A 25,253-nucleotide genomic window follows, 5' to 3' on the forward strand; every position below is an offset into this window, starting at 1 on the left:
GTGAATTGTGGCAGTTTGGGATTATTTATGAATTCCAAAAACAGAGATTATGTTTATATACTTGTCTGTTCCTCTGGGTATGATACCCTTTGATTGTATTAGATTCAGCTGATATGACTTTGATTAATTTATTTTAGAACTATGGCATTGATTTGACCATGTCATTATGGCATGTAGGGTTGAATCCCCACACCCTTGGTAGGCTATATGAACAGATGCTCAATCAAGGACAAGAGAAGTAGATACATGGAGAAGAACACAAAGAAAGAGAAACAGCTCCATGGACATGGCAGAGGCCCTGGGAAGAGACCTAAGTCATTCTTCTGATCGTTTACATGTTGTGAGTAGAACATGTGAGTAAGCTGGAAAGAAATGATCCCCGAGAAGAGAGACAAGCCCTATGAGAGTCTACAGCTGAGATTGGAATTAGCAGGATTCACAGAGCTTTAAGAGGAAGAAGAAGGCTGAACCTCACAGATGTCACCTGCCATCTTTCTTCAATACTTGATGTGATGGTTAGGCTAATGTGTCAACTTGGCCTGGTAATTATGCCCATTTGTTTGGTCAAGCAATTACTGGGCTAACTGTAATACAAGGACATTCATGGACTTTAGTCACCAGTGAGTTTATTGCATAGATGGTTGATTACATCAACAATCAACCTAGGAGATTGCCTTCAGCAATGAGTGATGTTTAATCCAATCAATTAATGCCTTAAAAGGGGAAGTGATTTCAGTACTCAGAGGAAGTTTCCAACTTGACTTTGGACAGTTAATGTCTCCTGAGAACTCATCAAGGATTTTCACTGGAGCCCCTGGCTTTTAGCCTACCCACAAAATTTAAATTGGTGTAATCCCCATGGTCTTGTGAGAGAATTTTATAAAATCTTAAACCATTTACAGATATCTCCTGCTGATTCCATTTCTCTAGAGAACTCTGGCTAATATATATGGCAACAGAGTTTGGTAAGGAAGTATCCTTGTGTTGGGCTCTTTAGAGCCTTGTAACTGTAAGTTTTTACCCCCAAATAAACACCCTTTATAAAAGTCAACAGATTTCTGGAACTTTGCATCAGCACCCTTTTGTCTGACTAACACATCATCTATTAAGCTTTAAATAATAATCATAGTTATTGTATTGTAAATTAAATGTTACAGCTATGTGCAAACTGTATGTAAAATGCTCTTAACAGTGCTTCGCATTTAATAAGTGATCAATAAATGTAGATTTTAGTAATTTTACTAAATTGGGTTTTGACACCTTAGGTTCTTAATGTGTGCTATAAAATAAAGATATGTTTATAAAGCTGAGAGATGTCTACATTAAATTTCAAATAATTAGATATATATATTCTCTTTTGTATACATTATCATTTCTGCAGTGTGATACTTCAGGCACCGTTCCAAAAGCAACTACTGTTTGAAGAGATTTACTTCATGTTGAAGGTATTGACAGTTTGAGGTGTTTGTCTTATTTTCCCTACCTGTCTAATACCTTACCTGAATAATAATATTGCAGATCTAAAGTTTGCTATCATCTATCACAGTTCTAATCTCTGGTCTCAGAAAGCATCCCCTGGTCATATGATTGGTCTCAGAAAGCATCTCTGGTCATTTGATTGATTAAACATACACAGTTAGCTTTCTTCCATTCCAATATATGTTTTTATATATGCAGCAATCCACAGCAGGTCTAGAAAATAGCCATGACTTAGAAAAGCAATACAAACTTATGAGAACAATTTCCTCAAGGTTCTAACAGAAAATGCTATATTGGGAATATTTGCAAAGATCCATATTTAAAAGTAAGGGGAAAAGATAGGTTATTAAAACTGGCTTAAGGACAAATGGATGTTTAACTGAACAAATGAAGTCAAGAAATTCTTACTTCATATTACACTAATGAATAAATCAAACTTAAATTACAGATGTCAAGCACATATAAACCAATGATAAATCTTTGAAAATACTAGGACAAAGTATAGGATAGTGGTGGTTGTTTTCTTTTTTTATGATCAGTGATCCATGAGTCATACAGTAAAATATTTTCATATTTAATTACTATGAAATGTAAGTATTTTGGAATATCAAGCGATGTCAGAACATGAATGTTAAAGCATACTCTCATAAATATTTATAATATATCTGAATATTTATTTCTATTTTTGTAGATAGATAAGAAGGAATTAATTCAATAGTAGTTTTGAACCCTGAAAGATTGATATATTGATAGATGTAGAAATAAAAACAACAAGAAAGAAATATGGCTATATCAGGAATCATTTTTTATATCCGTAATACCTAAAAAGCAGTTACAAATCAGTGAATAGACTAAACAAATAAAAACAGAAAATGGCCAAGCCAAATAATAATATCTTCAGATAAAACAAAATAAAATGTTCTAATAAAATAAATATTAATCCACAATAATAATTAGTAAAATGAACATTAAAACAATAATTTACTAAGGTAAACATGTACATATTAGATAAGCACACATTTAAATTGTTGATATTATGAAGTTCTGGGAAAATGTATAGAAGACTGCTAATGTGAATATAGCTTAGATTTGTTTTTTGAAGGACAATCTTGCATTGTTTCTCAAATTCTATGTATATATCCCTTTAATTGAAACATTCACTTTTGATAAACTCTTCTCCAGAAATAATTGTACTGGAAAACACAAGTACAAAGTATTTTTTAATAAGGAATAATCTGAATATTCATTACATGGAAAGATTACATTAACCATGGCCTCATTTTATACTGGAATATTAAAACAGTACTACATATTAATTAGAAATGTGGTTTCATGGGTAGTTACCAGTTCTAGCACTAACTCTGGAAACTTGGACAAGTTAATTAACTTCATCACATCACTTTTCTACACTTAAAAATGGAGATAATATATCATCTATGCAACAAGCAGCTATGTTGATTAAATAAGGTAATCCTACAGGCACTGTTGTAGATTGAAACATGTACCCCCCAAAAAATATTCAAGCCATAATACATGTTTGTAAATGGGACATTTTGGGGATTTTATTGTTAGTTAAATTCTTGCCAAATTGAATTAAATAGGAACTGAATCCATAGTACAGGATGATTTATGAAGACAGGAAATTTGAACACAGTAAGAAAAACGCCACACAAAAAAGTCAGAGGAGAGAGAGATCTCCATGTGACAGAGGGCTAACATCACCAGAACACTACCCATGGTGTGGTATTTGTCACAGCTGCTAAATCAAACTAACACAGGCATTCAGTTCAGTATTAAATAAAGACTGAAAAAGTTATTGCTACTACTTATTATCACTATTACAATCTTTTGAAAATTTGTAAGCTGTAGTTTTATAATCTATATTTATATGAAAACATATATATATTGACACCATTTAGAGAGTAAAATAGTCCCCTTTCCCTGTCAAATAAGAATAGGTAAAGTACTAAAAGGACATGAAAAAAATGACAAAATAAGGAACTTCAAGGGAACAAAAACAGTGTTATCATTCTAACTTTTTTAAAGAACATATTTTTATCAATTTACATAAATTATTGGAACTCTTCACAAAGAAGAGCAGAACAATAGAATTTTACTGTTCATCCTTTCTGAATTCATTTATTTTTAGGACATTTTGGCAAATGACACAACAAAAAAATTCATTTCTGAGAGCCATTGAATTAAAAACACCAGTATCTTAAATTTGAAAATCTAAAATTTTTCATTTTATATATCACAAATATATCTAACTACAAATCAGGATGAAAACAGGATTAATAAAAATTTTCTACCACTGTTTCCTAAATAAAAGCCCACATAATAACAGCAAACTATAAGAGTTCTGTAATTAAGTCATCATGAGTATATTACCATTTTAAATCTAATCTTAAAAGTCACAAACTTGTGCAAACATGCATTTTGGGTGATCTTGACGACGGCTATGTAATAGGTTACAACCACCCATTAATAATGTAGTGTTTTTATTTGTAATTAAGATAATATTGTTTTCAAGTAATAATGGAAAATGGCAGCATTTAATTTTAATGTGTTGGCCTCCATATAGATCGAGATACGTGAATGTTAAAAAGACAAAAAGGAAACAGTCGATGTACACTCAAATTATTTATAAAAGCTGTTTTTCTCTTTTTCATCGATAATTCAAAATTGAGGGTTATTAGATATTAGCTTTTGGAATTGTATAAAGACATATCTCAAAGATATTGTGGGTTCAGTTCCAGACCACTGCAATAAAGCAAATGCAAGTCATAGGAATTTTTTAGTGCCCCAGTATATGTAAAAGTTATGTTTAAACTATACTCTAGTTTAGTAAGTGAAGACAATATCTTAATCAGAATGCTTTATTGCTAAAAAAAAAAGTTAGCCATCACCTGAGCCTTCAGTGCATTGTAAATTTTTTACTAGTTCAAAGCCTTGCCTTGATGTAAATGACTGCTACTGATCAAGATGGTGGTTGATAAAGACTGGGGAGGCTGGGACACTTTCTTAAAATAGGACAACAGTGAAGTTTGACTTATTGATTGACTTTTCCTTTCATGAAAGCATGTGATGCATATTGGATAGCGTTTTACCCGCAGAACTTCTTTCAAAATTGTAATCAAACTTCTTAAACCCTGCTGCTGCTTTATCAACTAAGCTTATGTAATATTCTAAAGCCACGTTGTAATTTCAACAATGTTCATAACATCTTCACCAGGAGTAGTTTCCATCTCAAGAAACCAATTTCTTTGTCCATCTGTAAGAAGTTACTCCTCATCCATCAAGCTTTTAAATTGAGATTACAGCAATTTTATCACATCTTCAGGTTCCACTTCTAACTCTAGTTCTCTTGTTATTCCCACCACCTCTAAAGTTACTTCCTTCACTCCTCAAAATCATCTATGAGGGTTGGAACTGACTTCTTCCTATTTCCTATTACTGTTGATATTTTGACCTCTTCCCATGAGTCATAAATGTTCGTAATGACTTCTAGAGTGGTGAATACCTTCCAGAAGTTTTCCAATTTACTTTTTCCAGATCCATCAGAGGAATTGCTATCTGTGGCAGCTATAGCCTATGAAATGTAATTATTAATAAGACTTGAAAGTCAAAATCACTCCTTGATTCATGGTTTATAGAATGGGTATTGTGTTAGCAGGCATGTGAATATCATTAATTTCATTGTATATCCTCATTAGAGCACTTGCTGATGAGGTTCATTGTCAATGAGCAGTAATATTTTGAAAGGGATCTTTTTCTGAGTAGTAGTTATCAAAGGTAGGCTTGAAATATTCAGTAAATCATGTTTTAAGAAGATATTCTGTCACCCAGGCTTTGTTGTTCCATTTGCAAAGCTTGGCAGAGTAGATATAGAATAATCTTAAATGCCCTAGGGTTTTAGAATGGCAAATGAGCATTGACTTCAATTTAAATTCACCAACTGTATAAGCCCTGAACAAGGGAATCAGTCTGTCCTTTGAAGTTTTGAAGCAAGACTTTGACTTCTCTAGCTATGAATGCCATAGATAGAATTTTCTTCCACTATTAGGTCTTTTGATCTATATTGAAAATCTTTTTAGTTTTGCCATTGTATTCATCATCCAAAGCAGTGCTGATGCAAAATACCAGAAGTTGGTTGGTTGTTATAAAGGATATTTATTTTGGGTAGGAGCTTACAGATACCAGCCCATAAAGTGTAAGTTACATCCCTCAACAAAGTCTATTTTCACATGTTGGAGCAAGATGGCTGCTGACATCTGCCAGGATCCAGGTTTCCTGGGTTCATCTCTTCCCAGGACTTGCTTCTTTCTGCGCTCAGGTTTCCTTTCTTCCCAGGGCTTGTTTCTCTTTCCTCCATGTGCTTATTTCCTGGGGCTCTACCTTAAGGCTTCAGCATCAAACTCCAATATCCGAAACCCTCCAACTCTGTCTTTTGCCATACCTTTTATCTGTGAGTCCCCATCCACCAAGGGGCAGGGATTCAATGCCCTACTGGCACAAGAGGTTTACTTGTGCCAGTTTACTGGCACAGAGGTTTACTTCAAACCTCTGAATCCAATATAATCTAATATGTCCAGAGGAAAAAGACCAGTTTACAAACATGATCCAATATTTCTTTTTGGAATTCATTAATAATATCAAACCACTACAGCCATATACACCAATTAGCTTAGCTAGATCTTCTAAATAATTTACTACAACTTCTACATCAGCATTTGTTGCCTTACCTTACACTTTTATATTATGGAGTTGATTTCTTTCCTCAAACCTCATAAATCAATCTCTGCTAGTTTCAAACTTTTCTTCTGAAGCTTGCTTAGCTTTCTCAGCATTCAGTGAATTGAAAAGAGTTAGGGTCTTGCTTTAAATTAGGCTTTGACTTAGAATAATGTTGTGACTGCTTTGATCTTCTATCCAGACAACTGAAGCTTTCTCCATATCAGCATTAAGGCTGTTTTGCTATTTTATCATTCATGTGTTCCCTGGAGTAGCACTTTTCATTTCCTTTAAGAACTTTTCCTTCACATTCACAACTTAGGTACCTGTTTGGCACAAGACTCTTAACTTTTGGCCTGTCTTTTCTTTGAATATGCCTTCCTCACTAAGCTAAATCATTTCTAGTTTTTTATTTAAAATGAGAGATGTGCAACTTTTCTCACTTGAACATTTCATGACCATTGTGGGATTATTATTTTTTTTCATTTGTGTTGTGACTCAGGAAATAGGGAGGCACAAAGAAAGGGAAAGAGATGGGGAAACAGTGGTAGGTGAAGCATTTATTAATTAAATTTGTCCTCTTATTTTGAATGGGGTACATGGCATCCTGTATTAGTCAGTCAAAGGAGTACTGATGGAAATATCAGAAATTGGTTGACTTTTATAAAGGGTATTTATTTGGGGTAGAGGCTTACAGTGACAAGGCCATAAAGAGTAATTACTTCTCTTCACCAAAGTCTGTTGCTGCATTGTGGAACAAGTCTCTGTGAGGATTCAGCCCCCTCCTAAGGGTCTGTGGTCGCAGCTTCTTTGGTCTCACCTGTAGGCTGGTAAAAGGCTCATGTCTCTCCCTGGGGCTCATCTCTTCCCAGGCTCAGCTGCTCTGCCCTTTCCACAAGATCAGCTGTAGACTGTCAGGCTCTTTCTTTTCCTGGGGCCTCTGCGATATCTATATGGATCTGTCCCTATTCCTCTGTGTTCTTCTCCTGTGTATTTATTTCCTGGGTCTAAGCATCAAAACTCCAATTCCCTCCTCTGCCATGTTGTTTTCTCTGTGATTCCCTGACCAATGAAGGGGTGGAGACTCAATGTGCTACTCACATGGCCCAATCAAAGCCCTAATCATAATTTAATCAAGTAAAAGTGAAACCTTTGAAGTTAATACAATTTAATATGCCCAGAGGAACAGAGCAGTTTATAAACATAATAATGATTTTTGAAATTCATAAGAAATATCAAACTGCTAAACATCCTAAAACAATTATAAAAGTAACATCAGGGGGGCTTTTCGGCAAGATGGTGGCTGCGTGAGCTTGCCTGGTAGTGTCTCTGCAGGGGGCGGCTGGGCAGCGTTGAAGGCTCTTTGAGACCGCGCTGTTTCGGGGATTTTTGCTGGTTGGAAGGTGTCTGGACGTCAATTCGGTGGGAAGGTAACAGAGAGGATACATCTATAATATATAAACGGAGGTCCCAGCTGGGCTCGGGAAGTTCCCTCCTTGGGTGGGCGGAGCCGCGGTAGCGGGTGCTCCTGAAGCTCCGGAGCCGGGCGGCGGCCAGGGTTTTTGGTTTTTTTTTCCTTTTACTAGAGGCTTTGCAGTGCTGAGAAATTCGCGGATACTGGGCTGGCTGGTGAGGGATTGTTGGGACAAGACTCCTTTGCAGATTGATTTGGGGAGACAAACGGTGTTTTCTTGTGAAGCGGGGGACGTTTTTGGTCACCGGACGGGGGGGCTGTGCTTCCGCCTGGAGCCCCATCCCAACAGGTCCGGCTGCCGATCTGCAACGGAATTGGATTTTGGACAATAAGGGGACACAATTGGGAGACTGTTGTAGGGTGCAGTGAGGGAGGAGGACACGTCTGGAAGCTGATTGGAGGATATTTTGCGAAGTTTGGGATTTCGGATCTTAGAGTCTGTTTTCGGCGTTTCCAGCTGAAGCCCACCCCACCCGGCGGGGCTTGGGATCTGGGTCATTGAACTGGCCGTGGTGTAGAGGCGCCCTCAAGTGGCCGTTGCGAGGGAGCACAGGGAGGGAGCTGTCCAAAGGCTGATACCCTGAGGAGTTAGGTGAATTTCAGGGATCAGAAATTCAATATAAAATTCGTGGATATGGCTTCCCCCACAGGGCTGGCACCAAGCTACGGGGATCCCTGAGGGCTGTGTTGCACTGCGGGGCTCCTAAGCTTTCTGTGGACCAGATTTGAGCTTGCCAGGTCTGGGTCCCCTGAACTCTGGCGGTCCACACCCCAGACTCACACCTCTTGAGTCTTCAGTGTCTCAGACTTTCCACCCCTGAATCCATCACGCTCTGGGGTCTACCTGGGGTCCTTGAGTGCCCTGGACCTCAACGTTTGCGTTTTATCTTTAATGGTTCATATTGTTTTGTTTTTATTTTCACTTTATCTTATTTTTTACTCTTTTTGACGCCCTGATTGCTAATATTGCATTATCCCCTAGTCTTTTCCCCTAGCGTCTCCCCCAAAGTCCTTTTTTTTTTTTCTATACAGATATTTAGGGGTTTTTTTGGGTGTTGTTTTAGATAGAGTTGCAATTGTGACACGTGTATACCTGTATCTCTCTCCCCCCATCTGTTCCCCACCGCTTGCCTATCCTCTTTTTCTTTCTTCCTTTCTTCTTGTCTTTCTTTTTTTCTTTATTATAATTAGTGTTTTTTTTTTTTCGGTTCTCTCTTTCCCTCTTGTCCCTCATTTTCCACTTATTTTATTTTAATTCAAGTACACAATACGTGCTACAGGGAACACCTCACATTTGCTGGGTTTTCCCTTCCTCCACTGCCTCATTTCTGTGTGAACTGATTTAGGCTACCTACACTATCCCTCTTCCCCTGCATCTTGATAACCACTATCATCTACTGTCTCTCCTATATTCCACCCCCCACCTCCCATTCTTTGATCCACAAAGTGTCTAACTCTTAATTTCTAATACCTTTGTTCTGTTTTCTGTCTGTTATCCACTCTTGAAACTATTACCTTTCTTTTCTTTTTCCTTCTCTCATGAAAACAATAGCTTTGTAGTTCATACCATATTCCGCCTATATTCAGTCATCTACTTCATAAAAGATACTCTACCTACAGCTATAACTCTATACAATCTACATGAATCTAACCTCCATCCTCCCAGATCTCATATTCTTGCTTTGTTAACATACATTACCAATACCACTTTACACTTTACCCTTGCTGACACAATTGCCTTTTCCCAACACTAATACTTTCTTCTAAAGTGAACTTAACCAACAACAAGTAACTTGAGTAAGAAGAAAAAAGTGACAAAGAGAAGATATAACACCTATGCAAAAATAACAACTAATTAACCTCCAAAAGCAGACAAAGAAGCTAAGGAACTGATTAAATTCGTCAAAATAAAGAGATGACCAGAAAGCAACAAAAATCTACAAACCAAACCAATAATCAGGAAAACATGACTGAATCCAATCAACAAACCAATAATCACGAAGGGGAGCAAACCTTGGCACAAGCAATGAAAGAACTCAGAACATTCATCACCGACAAATTTGATGCAGTAATGAAAGAGGTTAACAACATGAAGACATCACTTGGAGGGGAAATTGCAGACATACGCAAAAACATAACAGATATGATGGGAATGAACACCACAGTTCAAGAAATCAAAAATACACTTGCAGCAAATATCAGCAGACTAGAAGAGACAGAGCAGAGAATTAGTGATGTGGAAGACAGTACCTCAGAAATCAAACAGATAGTAGAAGGGGTCAATAAGAAGATAGAAAAAATCCAATTAGGATTTAGGGACCTGAATGACAATGCAAAACGCTCAAACATACGTATTATAGGCATTCCAGAAGGTGAAGAGAAGGGAAAGGGGTCAGAAGGAGTGTTGCAGGAAATAATGGCTGAAAACTTCCCAAATCTACTGAAAGAGACAGATGTACATATCCAAGAAGCACAGCGCACTCCACAAGTCATAAACCCCAACAGGCCCACCCCAAGACATATACTTATCAAATTATCCAAGGCTCAAGACAAAGAGAAAATCCTAAAAGCAGCAAGAGAAAAGAAAACCATCATATACAAGGGAAGCTCAATTAGATTAAGTGCTGATTTCTCTTCTGAAACCATGGAGGCAAGAAGACAGTGGTATGATATAGTCAAGGTACTAAAGGAAAAAAACTTCCAACCAAGAATACTCTATCCAGCTAAACTAGCATTCAAACATGATGGAGAGTTCAAAATATTCACAGACAAACAGAAACTGAAAGAGTATACCAACAAGAAACCTCCCCTTCAAGAAATTCTAAAGGGAGTTCTGCAGGAAGAAAGGAAAAAACAGGAAAGGCAAAGTTGGAGGAGAGTATAAGACCAACAACAACAACAAAAAAGACCAAAAAAATATACAAACAAAATATGACAAACACAAATCCAATCAAAATATGGCTAACACAAATAATTCCTTGATAGTAATAACACTGAATGTCAATGGATTAAACTCACCTATCAAAAGATTCAGACTGGGACATTGGATAAGGAAATATAACCCATCCATATGCTGTCTACAAGAGACACATCTTAGACCCAGAGACGCATGGAGATTGAAAGTGAATGGCTGGAAAACAATCATACAAGCTAACAATAACCAAAAAAAGGCAGGAGTAGCTATATTAATATCAGACAAAATAGACTTTAAATGTGAAACAATTGTGAGAGACAAAGAAGGATACTACATTTTAGTGAAAGGGAAAATCTGTCAAGAAGATCGAACAATCATAAATATCTATGCCCCTAACAAGGGTGCCTCTAAATACGTCAGGCAAACGCTGGAAAAACTAAGTGAAAGAATAGATACATCTACAATTATAGTGGGGGATTTTAATACACCACTATCAACTCTGGACAGAACATCTCAAAAGAGAATCACCAAAGAAACAAAACATCTGAATAGTATATTAGAGGAGCTCGATCTAATAGACATATATAGATCGCTACACCCAAACACAGCAGGATATACATTTTTCTCAAGCACACATGGATCATTCTCCAAGATAGATCATATGCTAGGCCACAAAGAAAGGCTGAACGAATTCAGAAAGATTGAAATCATACAAAACATTATCTCTGACCACAGTGGAGTCAAGCTGGAGATTTGCAAGGGACAGAAGCCCAGATTTCACACCACGATTTGGAAATTAAACAGCACACTCTTAGAAAAACAGTGGGTCAAAGAGGAAATCTCAAAAGAAATCAATGACTACCTTGAAACAAATGATAATGATAACACAACATACCAAAATTTATGGGATGCAGCAAAAGCAGTACTGAGAGGGAAGTTTATAGCCATAAATTCATATATCAAAAAAGAAGAAAGAGCAAAAATCGAAGAACTAACTGCACATTTGAAGGAATTAGAAAAACAACAACAAAGTAACCCAACAGGAAGAAGAAGGAAGGAAATAACAAAGATAAGAGCAGAACTAAATGAAATAGATAATAAGAAAGCACTTGAACAGATAAACAAGACCAAGAGCTGGTTTTTTGAGAAGATTAACAAAATTGACAAACCTTTAGCAACACTAACAAAGAAAAAAAGAGAGAAGATGCAAATACACAAAATAAGAAATGAGAAAGGCGATATCACCACTGACCCAACAGAAATAAAGACTATCATAAGAGGATATTTTGAGAAACTATATTCCAACAAAAATGACAACCTAGAGGAAATGGACAAATTCCTAGAAACACATAAGCAGCCCATATTGACGAAAGAAGAAATTGATGATCTTAACAAACCAATCACAAGCAGAGAGATAGAATCAGTTATCAAAAATCTCCCAACTAAGAAGAGCCCAGGGCCAGATGGCTTCACAGGTGAATTCTACAAAACATTCCGGAAAGAACTAACACCAATCCTGCTGAAACTATTCCAAAACATCGAAACGGAAAGAACATTGCCCAACTCCTTCTATGATGCCAACATTACCTTAGTACCAAAGCCAAACAAAGACATCACAAGAAAGGAAAATTACAGACCAATTTCTCTGATGAACCTAGACGCAAAAATACTTAACAAAATACTTGCTAATCGTATTCAACAATACATTAAATGTATTATACACCACGACCAAGTGGGATTCATCCCAGGTATGCAAGGATGGTTCAACATAAGAAAATCAATCAACGTAATACACCATATAAACAGATTGAAGGAAAAAAATCACATGATTATATCTATTGATGCAGAAAAAGCATTTGACAAAATACAGCACCCTTTCTTGATAAAAACACTCCAAAAGATTGGAATACAAGGGAATTTTTTGAACATGATAAAGAGTATATATGAAAAACCTAAAGCCAATATTGTTTACAATGGAGAAATCCTAGAATCCTTCCCTCTAAACTCAGGAACAAGACAAGGATGCCCACTGTCTCCGCTCCTATTTAACATTGTCTTAGAAGTACTTGCACGAGCACTGAGGCAAGAACCAGAAATAAAAGTCATTCAAATCGGAAAGGAAGAAGTCAAAATTTCATTATTTGCAGATGACATGATCCTATACATAGAAAACCCTGAGAGATCTACAACGAAGATTCTAGAACACATAAATGAGTTTAGTAAAGTCGCAGGTTATAAGATCAATGCGCAAAAATCAGTAGCATTTCTGTACACCAATAATGAGCAAGATCAGGAGGAAATCAAGAAACAAATACCATTCACAATAGTAAATAAAAAAATCAAATACTTAGGAATAAATTTAACTAAAGAGGTAAAGAATTTATACAACGAGAATTATACAAGATTGTTCAAGGAAATCAAAGAAGACCTAAATAAATGGAAGACTATTCCTTGTTCATGGATAGGAAGACTGAACATTATTAAGATGTCTATCCTACCAAAATTGATCTACACATTCAATGCAATCCCAATAAAAATCAACGCAGCCTTCTTTAAGGAACTAGAAAAACTAACTATGAAATTTATTTGGAAAGGAAAGAGACCCCGAATAGCCAAAGACATACTGAAAAAGAAAAACGAAATTGGAGGAATCACACTACCTGACTTCAAAACATACTATAAAGCTATGGTGGTGAAAACAGCATGGTATTGGCATAAGGAAAGACACATAGACCAATGGAATCGAATTGAAAGCTCTGATATAGAACCTCACATATATAGCCACATAATATTTGATAAAGCCACCAAACCCTCTCAATTGGGAGACAGTGGCCTATTCAACAAATGGTGTCTGGAGAACTGGATAGCCATATGTAGAAAAATGAAAGAGGATTACCATCTCACACCTTATACAAAGATCAACTCAAGATGGATCAAAGACCTAAATATAAGAGCCAAGACCATAAAAACCTTAGAAAGCAGTGTAGGGAAACATCTACAGGACCTTGTAATAGGAAATGGATTTATGAATATCTCACCAAAAGCACGAGCAGCAAAAGAACTAATAGATAAATGGGACTTCCTCAAAATTAAAGCCTTCTGCACCTCAAAGGAGTTTGTCAAGAAAGTAAAAAGGGAGCCCACACAGTGGGAGAAAATATTTGGCAATCATATATCTGATAAGAAACTTATAACTTGCATATATAAAGAACTCCTATATCTTGAAAATAAAAAGATAAACAACCCATTTTAAAAATGGGAAAAAGACTTAAACAGACACTTCTCCGAAGAAGAAATACAAATGGCAAGAAAGCACATGAAAAAATGTTCCAAATCTCTAGCTATCAGGGAAATGCAAATCAAAACTACAATGAGATACCATCTTACACCCATAAGATTGGCAGCTATGAAAAAAACAGAAGAATACAAGTGCTGGAGAGGATGTGAAGGAAGGGGAACACTCATCCACTGCTGGTGGGAATGCAGAAGGATCCAACCATTCTGGAGGACAGTATGGCGGTTTCTCAAAAAACTAGCCATAGATTTGCCATATGACCCAGCAATACCACTGCTGGGTATATACCCAGCAGAACTGAAAACAAGGACACAAACCGATATATGTACACCAATGTTCATAGCAGCATTGTTCACTATTGCCAAAAGTTGGAATCAACCCAAATGCCCATCAACAGATGAGTGGATCAATAAAATGTGGTATATACACACAATGGAATACTACTCAGCTGTAAGAACAAACACACTACAAACACATGTGATAACATGGATGAATCTTGAGAACCTTATGTTGAGTGAAGCAACCCAGACATTGAAGGACAAATACTACATGACCTCAATGATATGAAATAAACAAGCTGCCCTAGATAGCAAGAGACTGAACGATAGGCTTACAGGAAATCGGAGGGTGGAGGAAGGATATGAGCCGATGTCTGCAGGGGTGGAACTTAAGACGAGATGGTGGTAAGTATGAACACAAAGAAGAGATAAAATGGGGGCAAGGGGTTGCCTTTGGTTGGGGCTTTACGGGTTTGAGGGTGGCTGGGGAGTGACGGTTGGGTAATGTTGCCCACAAGTGGGGGCAGGGAGGGGTAGCATACGAACACAGGAGAGGGTTAGGAGGTGGTGGAGAGTAAAATGCAGAGAAAATAATATCAAAATATAATAAAGAGGGTTACCTGTTTAGAATGCTCGGAGGGGAGGGTCTGATGCAGGACGGGCTCCTGGGGTATGTCTAAATGCTCATTCTGCCAGAGTGGGTGACACCATGGGGTAGAATCCCAAGTAGTGAGAGTGGGGGTGGACTCACATCCTGGGGAGGACTAATGCCACCAAATAGAGGGAACTCTATCCCTCGAGAGAAAGGGTGGCTCCCAGGGCATTGGGGCAGATGAGCAAGTTAGGCCCTAAACACTATTCCATCTATCTCTGGAAGTGGCTCCTCAGGAAACGGAGGTTGACTGTCACTGTGGGCACCAAAGTGGAAGGGAAAATGGACGTTAAATGTGTGGAACCAAAGTAAATGGAGGGCAAGGGAGGAGTTTCTTGAGAATACACAAGGATGGATATAAAACATGTAATATTACACCATAACATATAGGAGACGACAGACTGATAATGTAAACCATAATGTAAAACATAGGAGAACTAAAAATGTAAAGAACTGTGTATCCTAAAGTATGCACCATAATGTAAGCACAGATATTACCATGTTAGAAAGCTAATATCTCAGACTCTGTACATCACCTTAAGTAAATATGATGTGAATAGGGTGTAAGAGTATCGCTGTGGAAGGAAAAAGGTGTTGTGGTGGATGTATGGGAGTGCTGTATATTATATATATGCATTGCTGTGGTCTAGGACTCCTACAAAGAAATGCTGAATAATTAGGGGGGGGGGGTGGAAAAAGGATAGGATGTGGAATTTTTTCAAGTCAACATTCTTTATCTAGGTTCTTTATCTAACTTTATCCAAGTTCTTTATCTATCCTTTAAACCCATCGCTATATGCCATTCCCTAGTAAGGGACCATGACATTATATTGGGCTTCAAATTTCGGGGAGTTCTGGATCACAGAGTGTTTCAACAATGGCAATGGAGGGATACTGGTATGGGATACCAATGACAGGTGATATATGGCTGACAGGGAGCTGTACAGAACATATGTCCAGGGTGCATGATAATGTTTGGATATACTCATAGTGGCAACAATTAAAAACCCAGTAGGGGGGGTACTGGGTTCCTGGCCAGTGGTGCTCTGTCGTGGTCCCTAGGGGAGCAGCGATAGTCTCCCAGGTACAGCGGCGGGGACCGGGAGGGAGTGAGGGTTCAACAGTGAGCCCCTGATGCTAATGACTATGCTTGTGAGCTGATAAACCTAAAATAAGAACAAGGCCTAGAGCAACATTGTGCCTGGGAAATTCCTCCTGTCAGCCTTCATGTTACTCAAATGTGGCCAGTCTCGAAGCCAAACTCAGCATGTAAATGCAATGCCTTCCCTCCAGCGTGGGACATGACACCCGGGGATGAGCCTCCCTGGCAACGAGGGACCACTATCAAATACCAACTGATGATGCAACTGGAAAAGGACCTTATATGGAAGGTCCAATGCGGATCAGCAGAATATCCATGTCTACATAAAATAACATGACTTTAAAATGCTGTTTGACCTAAAGTAAGGGGGAAATGGAAAGGAGAAATGAGTTTATATGGCTACGAGTTTCTAAAAAAGAGTCTGGAGGCTGGCAGAAGGATTGCCCTCATGCACAACTGAGCAGAGTCAGAGAGATAGATAAAGCAGATACAACCCCCAGATATTGGTTCCTATGAAGGCTAAAGAGACCCATGAGAGTTATGGTCATGGCCGATGGGGTTTACTACCAGGGCAGATGGCCCCTCTCTGGAAATGGTGTTTATGTGTGATGAATCTGGACTCAGATGGGATCTCCCTTCATAAGACTTTCATACTAATTTGTTGGAGGTGCAGTTAACGCTGGGGTTTAAGATATAGTTAGGGGATTTGAATCTCTGGACTGATAATGTGATAGCCAGGTCCTGAGCCTCAACAGACTCCAGCACCTACAATCTGATTTATTGGACTTACCACACTCAGCTAAGATGGAGTTGAAGAAGGACAATCACCACACCATGGAGCCTAGAGTGATTACAACTGAAAATGGGAGGATTGCATCCAGCATCCATGTGGAATCTGAGCCTCCTCTTGACATAGAGGTGCAATGGACACAACCAATCCAATGTCCACATAGAAGAGGTGGCATTGGATTGGGAAAAGTGGACATGGTGGACGATGGGTATGGGGAAGGGCAGGAAGAGATGAGCGGTGGGGGCGTATTTGGGACGTGGAGCTGCCCTGGATGGCGCCTCGGGGGTGATCACCGGACATCGTGGATCCTCACAGGGCCCACTGGATGGAATGGAGGAGAGTATGGGCCATGATGTGGACCATTGTCTATGAGGTGCAGAGGTGCCCAAAGATGTATTTACCAAATCCAATGGATGTGTCATGATGATGGGAACGAGTGTTGTTGGGGGGGGAGAGGGGGGGTGGGGGGGTGGGGTTGAATGGGACCTCACATATATATTTTTAATGTAATATTATTACAAAGTCAATAAAAAAATAAATAAAAATAAAAAAATAAAAAAAAAGTAACATCAAAGATCAGAGATCACAGATCACTATAACAGATATAGTAATAATGAACAAGTTTGAAATATTGTGACAATAACCAAACTGTGACACTGAGACATGAAGTAGGCACAGGTGTAATATCTCAATGTATATCCTTTTCACATAAATGATGTTTAAATTCAGTAATATTCAGTTTGAGGGTGTGTAAATTGAAGAGATTATTTGTACAAACACAATTGGAATAAATATAGTAACAAATATACATTGTTGAAAATCTTATTAGGTAATTTAAAAAAATTTTTTAGGGCTTTATGTTAATTTTTCTTTTCCATTTACTTTCAAATTATCAGCTTCCTGACTAATAAAATGTTAATCATTTTAAAAATAAAATAATGTCAAGGAAAAATAAAAAATTATGATCTATCATGCTCATATTTGAAAGAATCAAATCAACAACAATTGACATATAAAAACACAACTGGACCAAAGTTTTTCAATATTAACCCAAAATGTTTGCAACATAGTCTAAAAAATACATTGTTCACCATAATAATACAGATAATTACTATTTTATTACTGATTTAGATTTTGTATTTACATCAGAATTAGCTTTGTTTGAATATTTTCACAAGAGTTATAATAGCATATAGGTTATACACATTAAATTTGGATAATGTAGTATAACTAATTCAAATAAAATCCACAAAATTATTTTTAAAAATCTCTTTCAAATGGGTCTTTATTTCCAAAACATCCATCCAGAATATTGAAATGCTCCAAAGGAAAATCTAGAAATTTCTGTCTAAACAGTCTAACCAGTACAGGTACCTTTTGTGAACTGAAGATAGAATAAGAAACTAAAATATTCATTTTTCTGGGATAATTTATTCCATTTTCATTGAGTCTGCCACCATAAATATGGCAAAATATCACATTTGACTTGAAAATAACAAATCCACTTACAATTAGCTTGAGCAAAAGTGGAATATGTTGAGCCCAATAACTAGGAATGCACAAAAGGGTCTGAATACAGACAATGCTGAATCAAGGGACTCAAACCATAAAACACTGACTTTACTCTAAGTTGGTTTCACTCAGGTAAGCTCTCTGTGATGGCCTGAAGCTGTAGGTACCCCAGAAAGATTTGTTATTAAAATTAATTCATTCTTGTGGGTGTAAATTCATTGTTAAGTAGGACTTTTGTTTAGGCTACTTCAATTAAGTTGTGATCCACCTCTTTCTGGATGGGACTTAACACTACTAATAGAGTCCTTATAAATGGAATGAATATAGAGAGAAATTCATGGAAGCAAGGTGAAATCAACAAAACCCAGAAGAGAAGGGAGAGACTAGCAGATACTGCCTGTGCATTGCCACATGGCAAAGGAGCCAAGGATCACAGGCAGTCAAAATTCTGGAAAACAGCACCACTTTGATGGTGTCTTTCTTTGGACATTCTACCAGACTCTAACCATAAGCAAATAAATTCCTATTATTCAAGCTGAACAATGTCATGCAATCATTTTAATCTCTGGGGAAACAAACAAGCAAAGAAGACCTCTTGTTACAATTTAAGAGGTGTGTCACCTCTGAAGAAGGAAGATGGATTCACCAGATTAAAAACCAAACAAACAAACAACAATAAGGAATCATTGTGAATGAATTGCTGATGCTAAAAGGGTGCATAGATGAAAAAGTTAAGAAATGTCCTCTACATTACATAAATAGTAAAACTATACAATGGACTATTAACTTTTGAAAAGTTAGTGATGAACTATAGCAAAATCGAGGATTTGAGAATAAGAGAATAAAGAACATTCCAATTTAAATGTAAAAATTCCTATTAGAGAAATTGTTTTACAATGCAATGTATTATCGTATTATTTTTGTAATATGTGAATACAACAACATTATTAAGAAAGTAAATGAAAATGGATGGGAGTGCCTTTAAGGGTTCAAAACAGCACAGTCCAATAGAAATATAATCTGGGTCACATAAGGAAGTTTGTTTTCTAGGAGTCACATTAAAAAAGAAAAAAGAAAAAGGATTAGAAATATGTTATATATTTTATGCTTACACCACATCTGTTCTGCTAGATAAAATGCTTTGCTAATGCTTTGTTTTATACACACACACAGGGTTGATATAATAACTCAAATAACTCAAGCATAAGAAAGCAATACACATGTATTTATTTATTTCATTAAACTTCTATTAATAATTGGGAGAATATAAAATAGGCAAAGGATTGTCTACAAACAGGGGCCCAACTGCTGCATCATAATACTTTACGATATATATAGTATAGATATAAGCTCACCAAACTGGGGGACACACTGACATACCTGACCCACCTCTGGCCAGAGTCCCAATTGGATGCAAAATAAATATGTATATGCATATCTAAGTTGAATAAGTCTGTCCTGACAATTAGAGTGAGAACCAAGAATAACATAACCTGTCAAAAGATTAAATCAATATTGATCAGAATCACAAAATAACAGAAAAATAGGACAGTCTTACATAAAAACTCACCAACATTTAGCTCACGGCTGGGAAGCCCCAAATCAGCAGCGGATAACAGAGTCTTCATTGAAAACAACACCTGTGCAGAGCACCTTCTCCCAGGGTGGGACTTCACATGGCCTGACCAGAGACTGTCCCTTTTATTGAGCTCATTATCAAAGAACTTGATACTATAAATGCCAACTTGCAAGTACTGTGTCAATTCCTGAGGAAGTGGTTAGCCTCCCAGGGAGGAACACAGTACTCCCCGGAATGCACGCTATCTGTTCTTATTTGATACAAAACATCCCTAATATGCCCACTGTTCTAGTTCTCATCACTCCTCCTGAAACATGAAAAGTGCTGACCAGTAAGGCATTGGTGTGCTGATTAGCAAAGCTTTCTGCATAATAATTTCATTTTTAGGCTTGAAAAATACACACAATTTTTCCCAATACATCAAATATTAAATATTAAATTACAATAGAAACTCCTGATCAATATTTAGAATTTTTAATAAAAAATTGAAATAGTAGATTCACATACCTACACTGTTTAAACCATACTTAAAACTTTTCCAAAAACTCTATCAATTATCATTTTTTAATTTGAAATTAAAAAATAAAATACAACAACTGCCTTGCAGGAGTCCTATTCTAGGTGTTCACTAGCCATTTGTGCTGACTAGTAGATATATTGGACAGTGCAGGTACAAAACTTCAAAAAATGTTTCCATCAACAGGAGGTGGTATCGACATCAGAACCCTTGACATTGGAAATCTGCAGCATTAAGAAATAATAGAAACAATAGACAAACAAGAGCAGCATTACTGGATCCTTCAATGACCATCAATAGCATAACTGACAGCTTTGGAATTGTCAATGCAAAGAGACATAATCCAGTGAGCTATAGAGGAGGAACATGCAATGCTCCATAGAAAGCTAAAGATGAGATTTCAGAATACATACAATGTGCCCTCTTGTGAGTATAAATAATAATTCAGGGGATTAAAAAAAGCAGAGAGCAAGGGTCTTGAGGTGAATTCCAAGTATGCTTCAGAAACAGAGCTTCCATAATATTTATTATTTTCTCTTCTGTTACATTTTTTATTCAAAGCAGTGTAGCACAATGACACAAATGTTAAAGGAACATTTCTTTGAGTGAGAACTAGTAGAAACTGTGGGGGCGTCAAAACTAAGAAAATAATACATGCACATTCATTTGATCTTTCAAATAAATGTTAACATTAATAGTTCCATGATGAGCTTACCATCTGCTTTTCTGAAAACAGTTATTATCCTGAATATGTTACTCTTATAAAAAATATTACCAGAAGACTGAAGAATGATGTCGTTTAAAAGGCATTGCAATTCATAAATACAAAGCTCACTGAAGAAAATGAATGCAAAAAGAAAACTATTATGAAATAATTTGATAGTGCCCATATTCCAATGCATTTTTTTTTTTAGTTCCCTACACTGTTCACAGCAAATACAATGAAATGGGTTGGGTTAAGCAATGGAAAATTATTTGCTCATGCTTTTGAGGCCAGGAAAATGTTCAAATCAAGGCATCATGAGGGCAATTCTTTCTTCCCAAAGACCAGTTGCTTGTGTGATCCTTGGCTCCTCTGTCACATGGCAAGGCACCTGGCTGCATCTCTTGCTCCCTCCCTTCTCTTCATGGTTTCCTTGATTTCAGGTTCTTGCATCTGTGGCTTTCTCCCTCATCTGAATTCATTCCCTTTATATATGATTCCAGTAATAGAATTAAGAACCATCCTGATTGAGTTGGATCACACCTTAACTTAAGCAGCCTCATCAAAACAGTCCTACCTATAATGGTGTCATACCCATAGGAATGGATTAAATTTAAGAACTTGTTTGGGGAACATACAGCTTCAAACTACCCTGGACATGAGTGGAAGAAATTTGACATACATTAGCATGAAAGAGTTATTCTCAAAAGACTTATCTAATATCCCCTATTTGTGGAGGAGAAAGATTTACCTCATATGTTCTGAAAATGTTAACCTTGAATCCACTTCAGTTAGCATAACAATTAGATTTTTCCTTATGTTCTATGCCTCATTTGATAATTATTGAGAGAGCATGTAGAGCAAAAGTTCGAAAGTATATATGTCAATTGTGGATAAAAGTCAGTGAGACTGTAGCAGAAGGTACTTTGCCTACCTATACTCGGCACAGAATACAATTCTGATTTCCAGCATCTGTGACTCTGCCTGAAAGCTCGCTCTTAGTCAGAACCCCCATGACAGATTGTAAATGTCTAGAATTTGATGCCCTAAAGATAGTCCTCAATCTCACACCTGTAACTGCATAACTTCCAGGCAGAGAGTCACAGAGTTTCACAAAGGGATTAAGCTCCTCATGCTAACAGTGGAAGTTTGCTGAGTAATGTAATTTTTGTTGGCTTTCTGCCCTTTCCTTCTTCCAAAACTATTAACTATTCCCCAATTTTAAAAAATTGAATTCATATCCTCATCTCAGCAGCTACTTTAGGAGGAACGTTGAGGCAAAGAAATATTCAGGGACCTGGAAATCTCAGACAAAGAACATATTTCTCTAGTTAATAAATTGCCTTTCATTAAATCCTACAGAATAAGGAGGATAGGAAGAAGTACTCCAGGAAAGATAGTTTGAGGAAAAAAATAAAATAAAGCCCTTCATGCATTAGAAACTATATATACATAAACACAAATAAATTAGATAGATAGATGATAAACAGGTAGGTAGGTAGGTAGATAGATAGATAGATAGATAGATAGATAGATAGATAGATAGATAGATGGAGTTGGTGAGGCAAAGGGAAAGAGAGCAACATTTTTTAATGTTGTTAAACATGTTGAGAATGTAAGATAAGTATTCATTTCAAAACATAATAAAAATCAATGCCATACAAAGATTTTAGGAAGAAGTATCAGTTTTTTTCAGTTCATTACTGAGGAAACCAACAGAATACAACTAGTCCAAGGTAGAAAATAAGAGATTATTTTATACATATACTGAAAAACAGAAAGAATGCCATAATAAGGCAACAAGAGCAACTTTTGGGTACCTTTTCTTACCACACGGAAAATGTTTTCAAATATAATGGAAAAGTAATCTATAAATTGACATTCAATTTCACAAAGTTTGCCCCTAATTAATATCAAACAGTAAGTCAAACAGTTATATTTTCCTACAGAGTTAAATTTTCCTTGTATGGGCCTATGAGACACTCCTCCAAAATTATACTGAAAAGTTATTCTGCTATCCTTGAGGCTTATATTTAAGGGTTGGTAACTTTTCTCAAAAGTCCCCTTTATAACTTCAATAACATCCAAAGATTTTTCTTGAGTATCAGAAAGGTTCATCTCAGAATAGTTGGGCCTGCTCCATTTACATAGGTGCAGCAGGAGTTTACTGACATATAAGATTCTTTATAATATGGCAGCACATCTAGAGTCATGATTTCAAACAAATGTAAGGCTGCAGAATTAATTTTTTAATGGAGGTTCCATGTGGAATATTGGATTGCATTTTCAATAGTTTTTATCACTCCACAGCTTATTTTTACACCCTTATTTGGTCTTCTGTTCTGAGGCTTAGAATCTAAATCCAAGATAGTTTTGCCTGCAGTATCTATAAATGTGAGTAAAAGCCTCTCTTCTTGAGATCCCCAAAATCTGGGCCTTTCCTGTCCTCTGTAAGGTTGGGACTCTATAAGCCATACAAGAGTTAGCAGTTTTTGGGATAACTTTGTGGCCATTGGTCCACGATGATGTCCAAATCTTATTCCTTAGTGGTAGAGATATTGTACCTGATTAAATGAAATTTATTATCCAATATGACATTTCCAGTATGACCTTACTTGCACAGACCACTTCTTCCTATTAAGAGCCATTTGCAAAAAAAACTCCACTGCTATAAAAAAATAAACTTTCAGTATTTGTTGCAGGATTTTAAGGGGTCGATGAGACCAAGTTACCATTTAGCTGATTGATTGTAGTTTGAATAAGCATAGTCAATTAAATTGTTGTATAAAAATATATCAAAAAGAGGAAGTGAGGCTACTCACACATAGTTCAGAGAATAGATTATTTAAACATATAAATATTCAATAAAAATTAGCATAATTAGAATTACCTTATCAATACTCTTATTCCTATATAATTAATTCTGCTTGCAATCTGGTTTCCTAAGGATATCTATTTCTGAACTTTGTGAGAGTCATCTTAAGGGGAGATATTCTGAAATTCAAGGCCTGTACCCCAGAGTCCACTTCTTGACATCTCAATAGTTAAGAATATCTGGGGCAGTCTCCCTGATGCCATCTCTCCTCATTAAAGACTAAATTTCTAGCCTATAGCTTACAGCAGAGCCTTCAGACAAGTATGAGGAAAAGACTCAGTAACTAAATACTGCTGATAGAACTTAATGACTGTGATTAATTCATTAGTGTAATCAATAATATCAGAATGAAAAAGTGTAAAATGATATTTTTGAGACATATTTCATAATATGTCCACAGAGAAATCAATATTTATCTGTGAACATATTAGGACAGCAAGTACATTGGGGACTCCCAATCCATTCTATAACAAATTTCCATCAATACTGTTTACCTGTTTTAATTAACCTAGGGAAAGCTGAGATTTTCTTTTGATGTCATGATTCTTTCCATGCAGTTTTTACAATAATCACAAGCTTTTATATTAAGTGGAATAGACTTTACAAAGGTAATTATTTATGTAAACATATTTAGAATTATGGAGATAAATACTAACAAAATAATTAAAATAGTACATTTTAGCCACCGAAAATGTGAATCAAGAGGAGGGGATGGATGGACAAGGTAATAGCTTTTTTTATTTTAAGACTTGCAGTAAATATTTGAACTCTTTAATGCTTATTATTACTATAATTATTTAAAAATATAAAAGAGTAAGAGAATGGAAAATAAGAAAATGAAAACAGTGATTATAGATACCGCTTTGCAAAGTTTAATTATGAAAGAGAGTAGACAAATTATGTGAAAGCTGAGGGGACATGGTGTTAAAAATGTGTTTTAGTTTATGTAGAGATGTAAAATATTAAAGGGTATTTTGTTAAGATAAAAAATGTTACAATATTAAAGGAAAATTTTTTGGCAAAAAGAAAATAATAGGATCAATTGAAGGAGCACATTTTTTTAGTATGTGGCTAAGAAAAGATTCATTGTACAAGTTAGATTGACTATGGAAACTGGGGTAAAACAAGTCAATAAGTTTTTGTGCTTTTTTGTCATTGTTATTTTTTTAATTTTATTTTTATTATTTATTATTTTGTTTCTTCTTTATTTTCTTTTAAATGTTACATTAAAAAAATATGAGGTCCCCATATAACCCCCACCCCCCTACCCCACTCCTCCCACATCAACAACCTCTTCCATTATCTTGGCACATTCACTGCACCTGGTAATTCACTGTTATTTTTTATCT

Source organism: Dasypus novemcinctus, chromosome 3 (assembly GCF_030445035.2).
Source record: "Dasypus novemcinctus isolate mDasNov1 chromosome 3, mDasNov1.1.hap2, whole genome shotgun sequence".
NCBI lineage: Eukaryota > Metazoa > Chordata > Mammalia > Cingulata > Dasypodidae > Dasypus > Dasypus novemcinctus.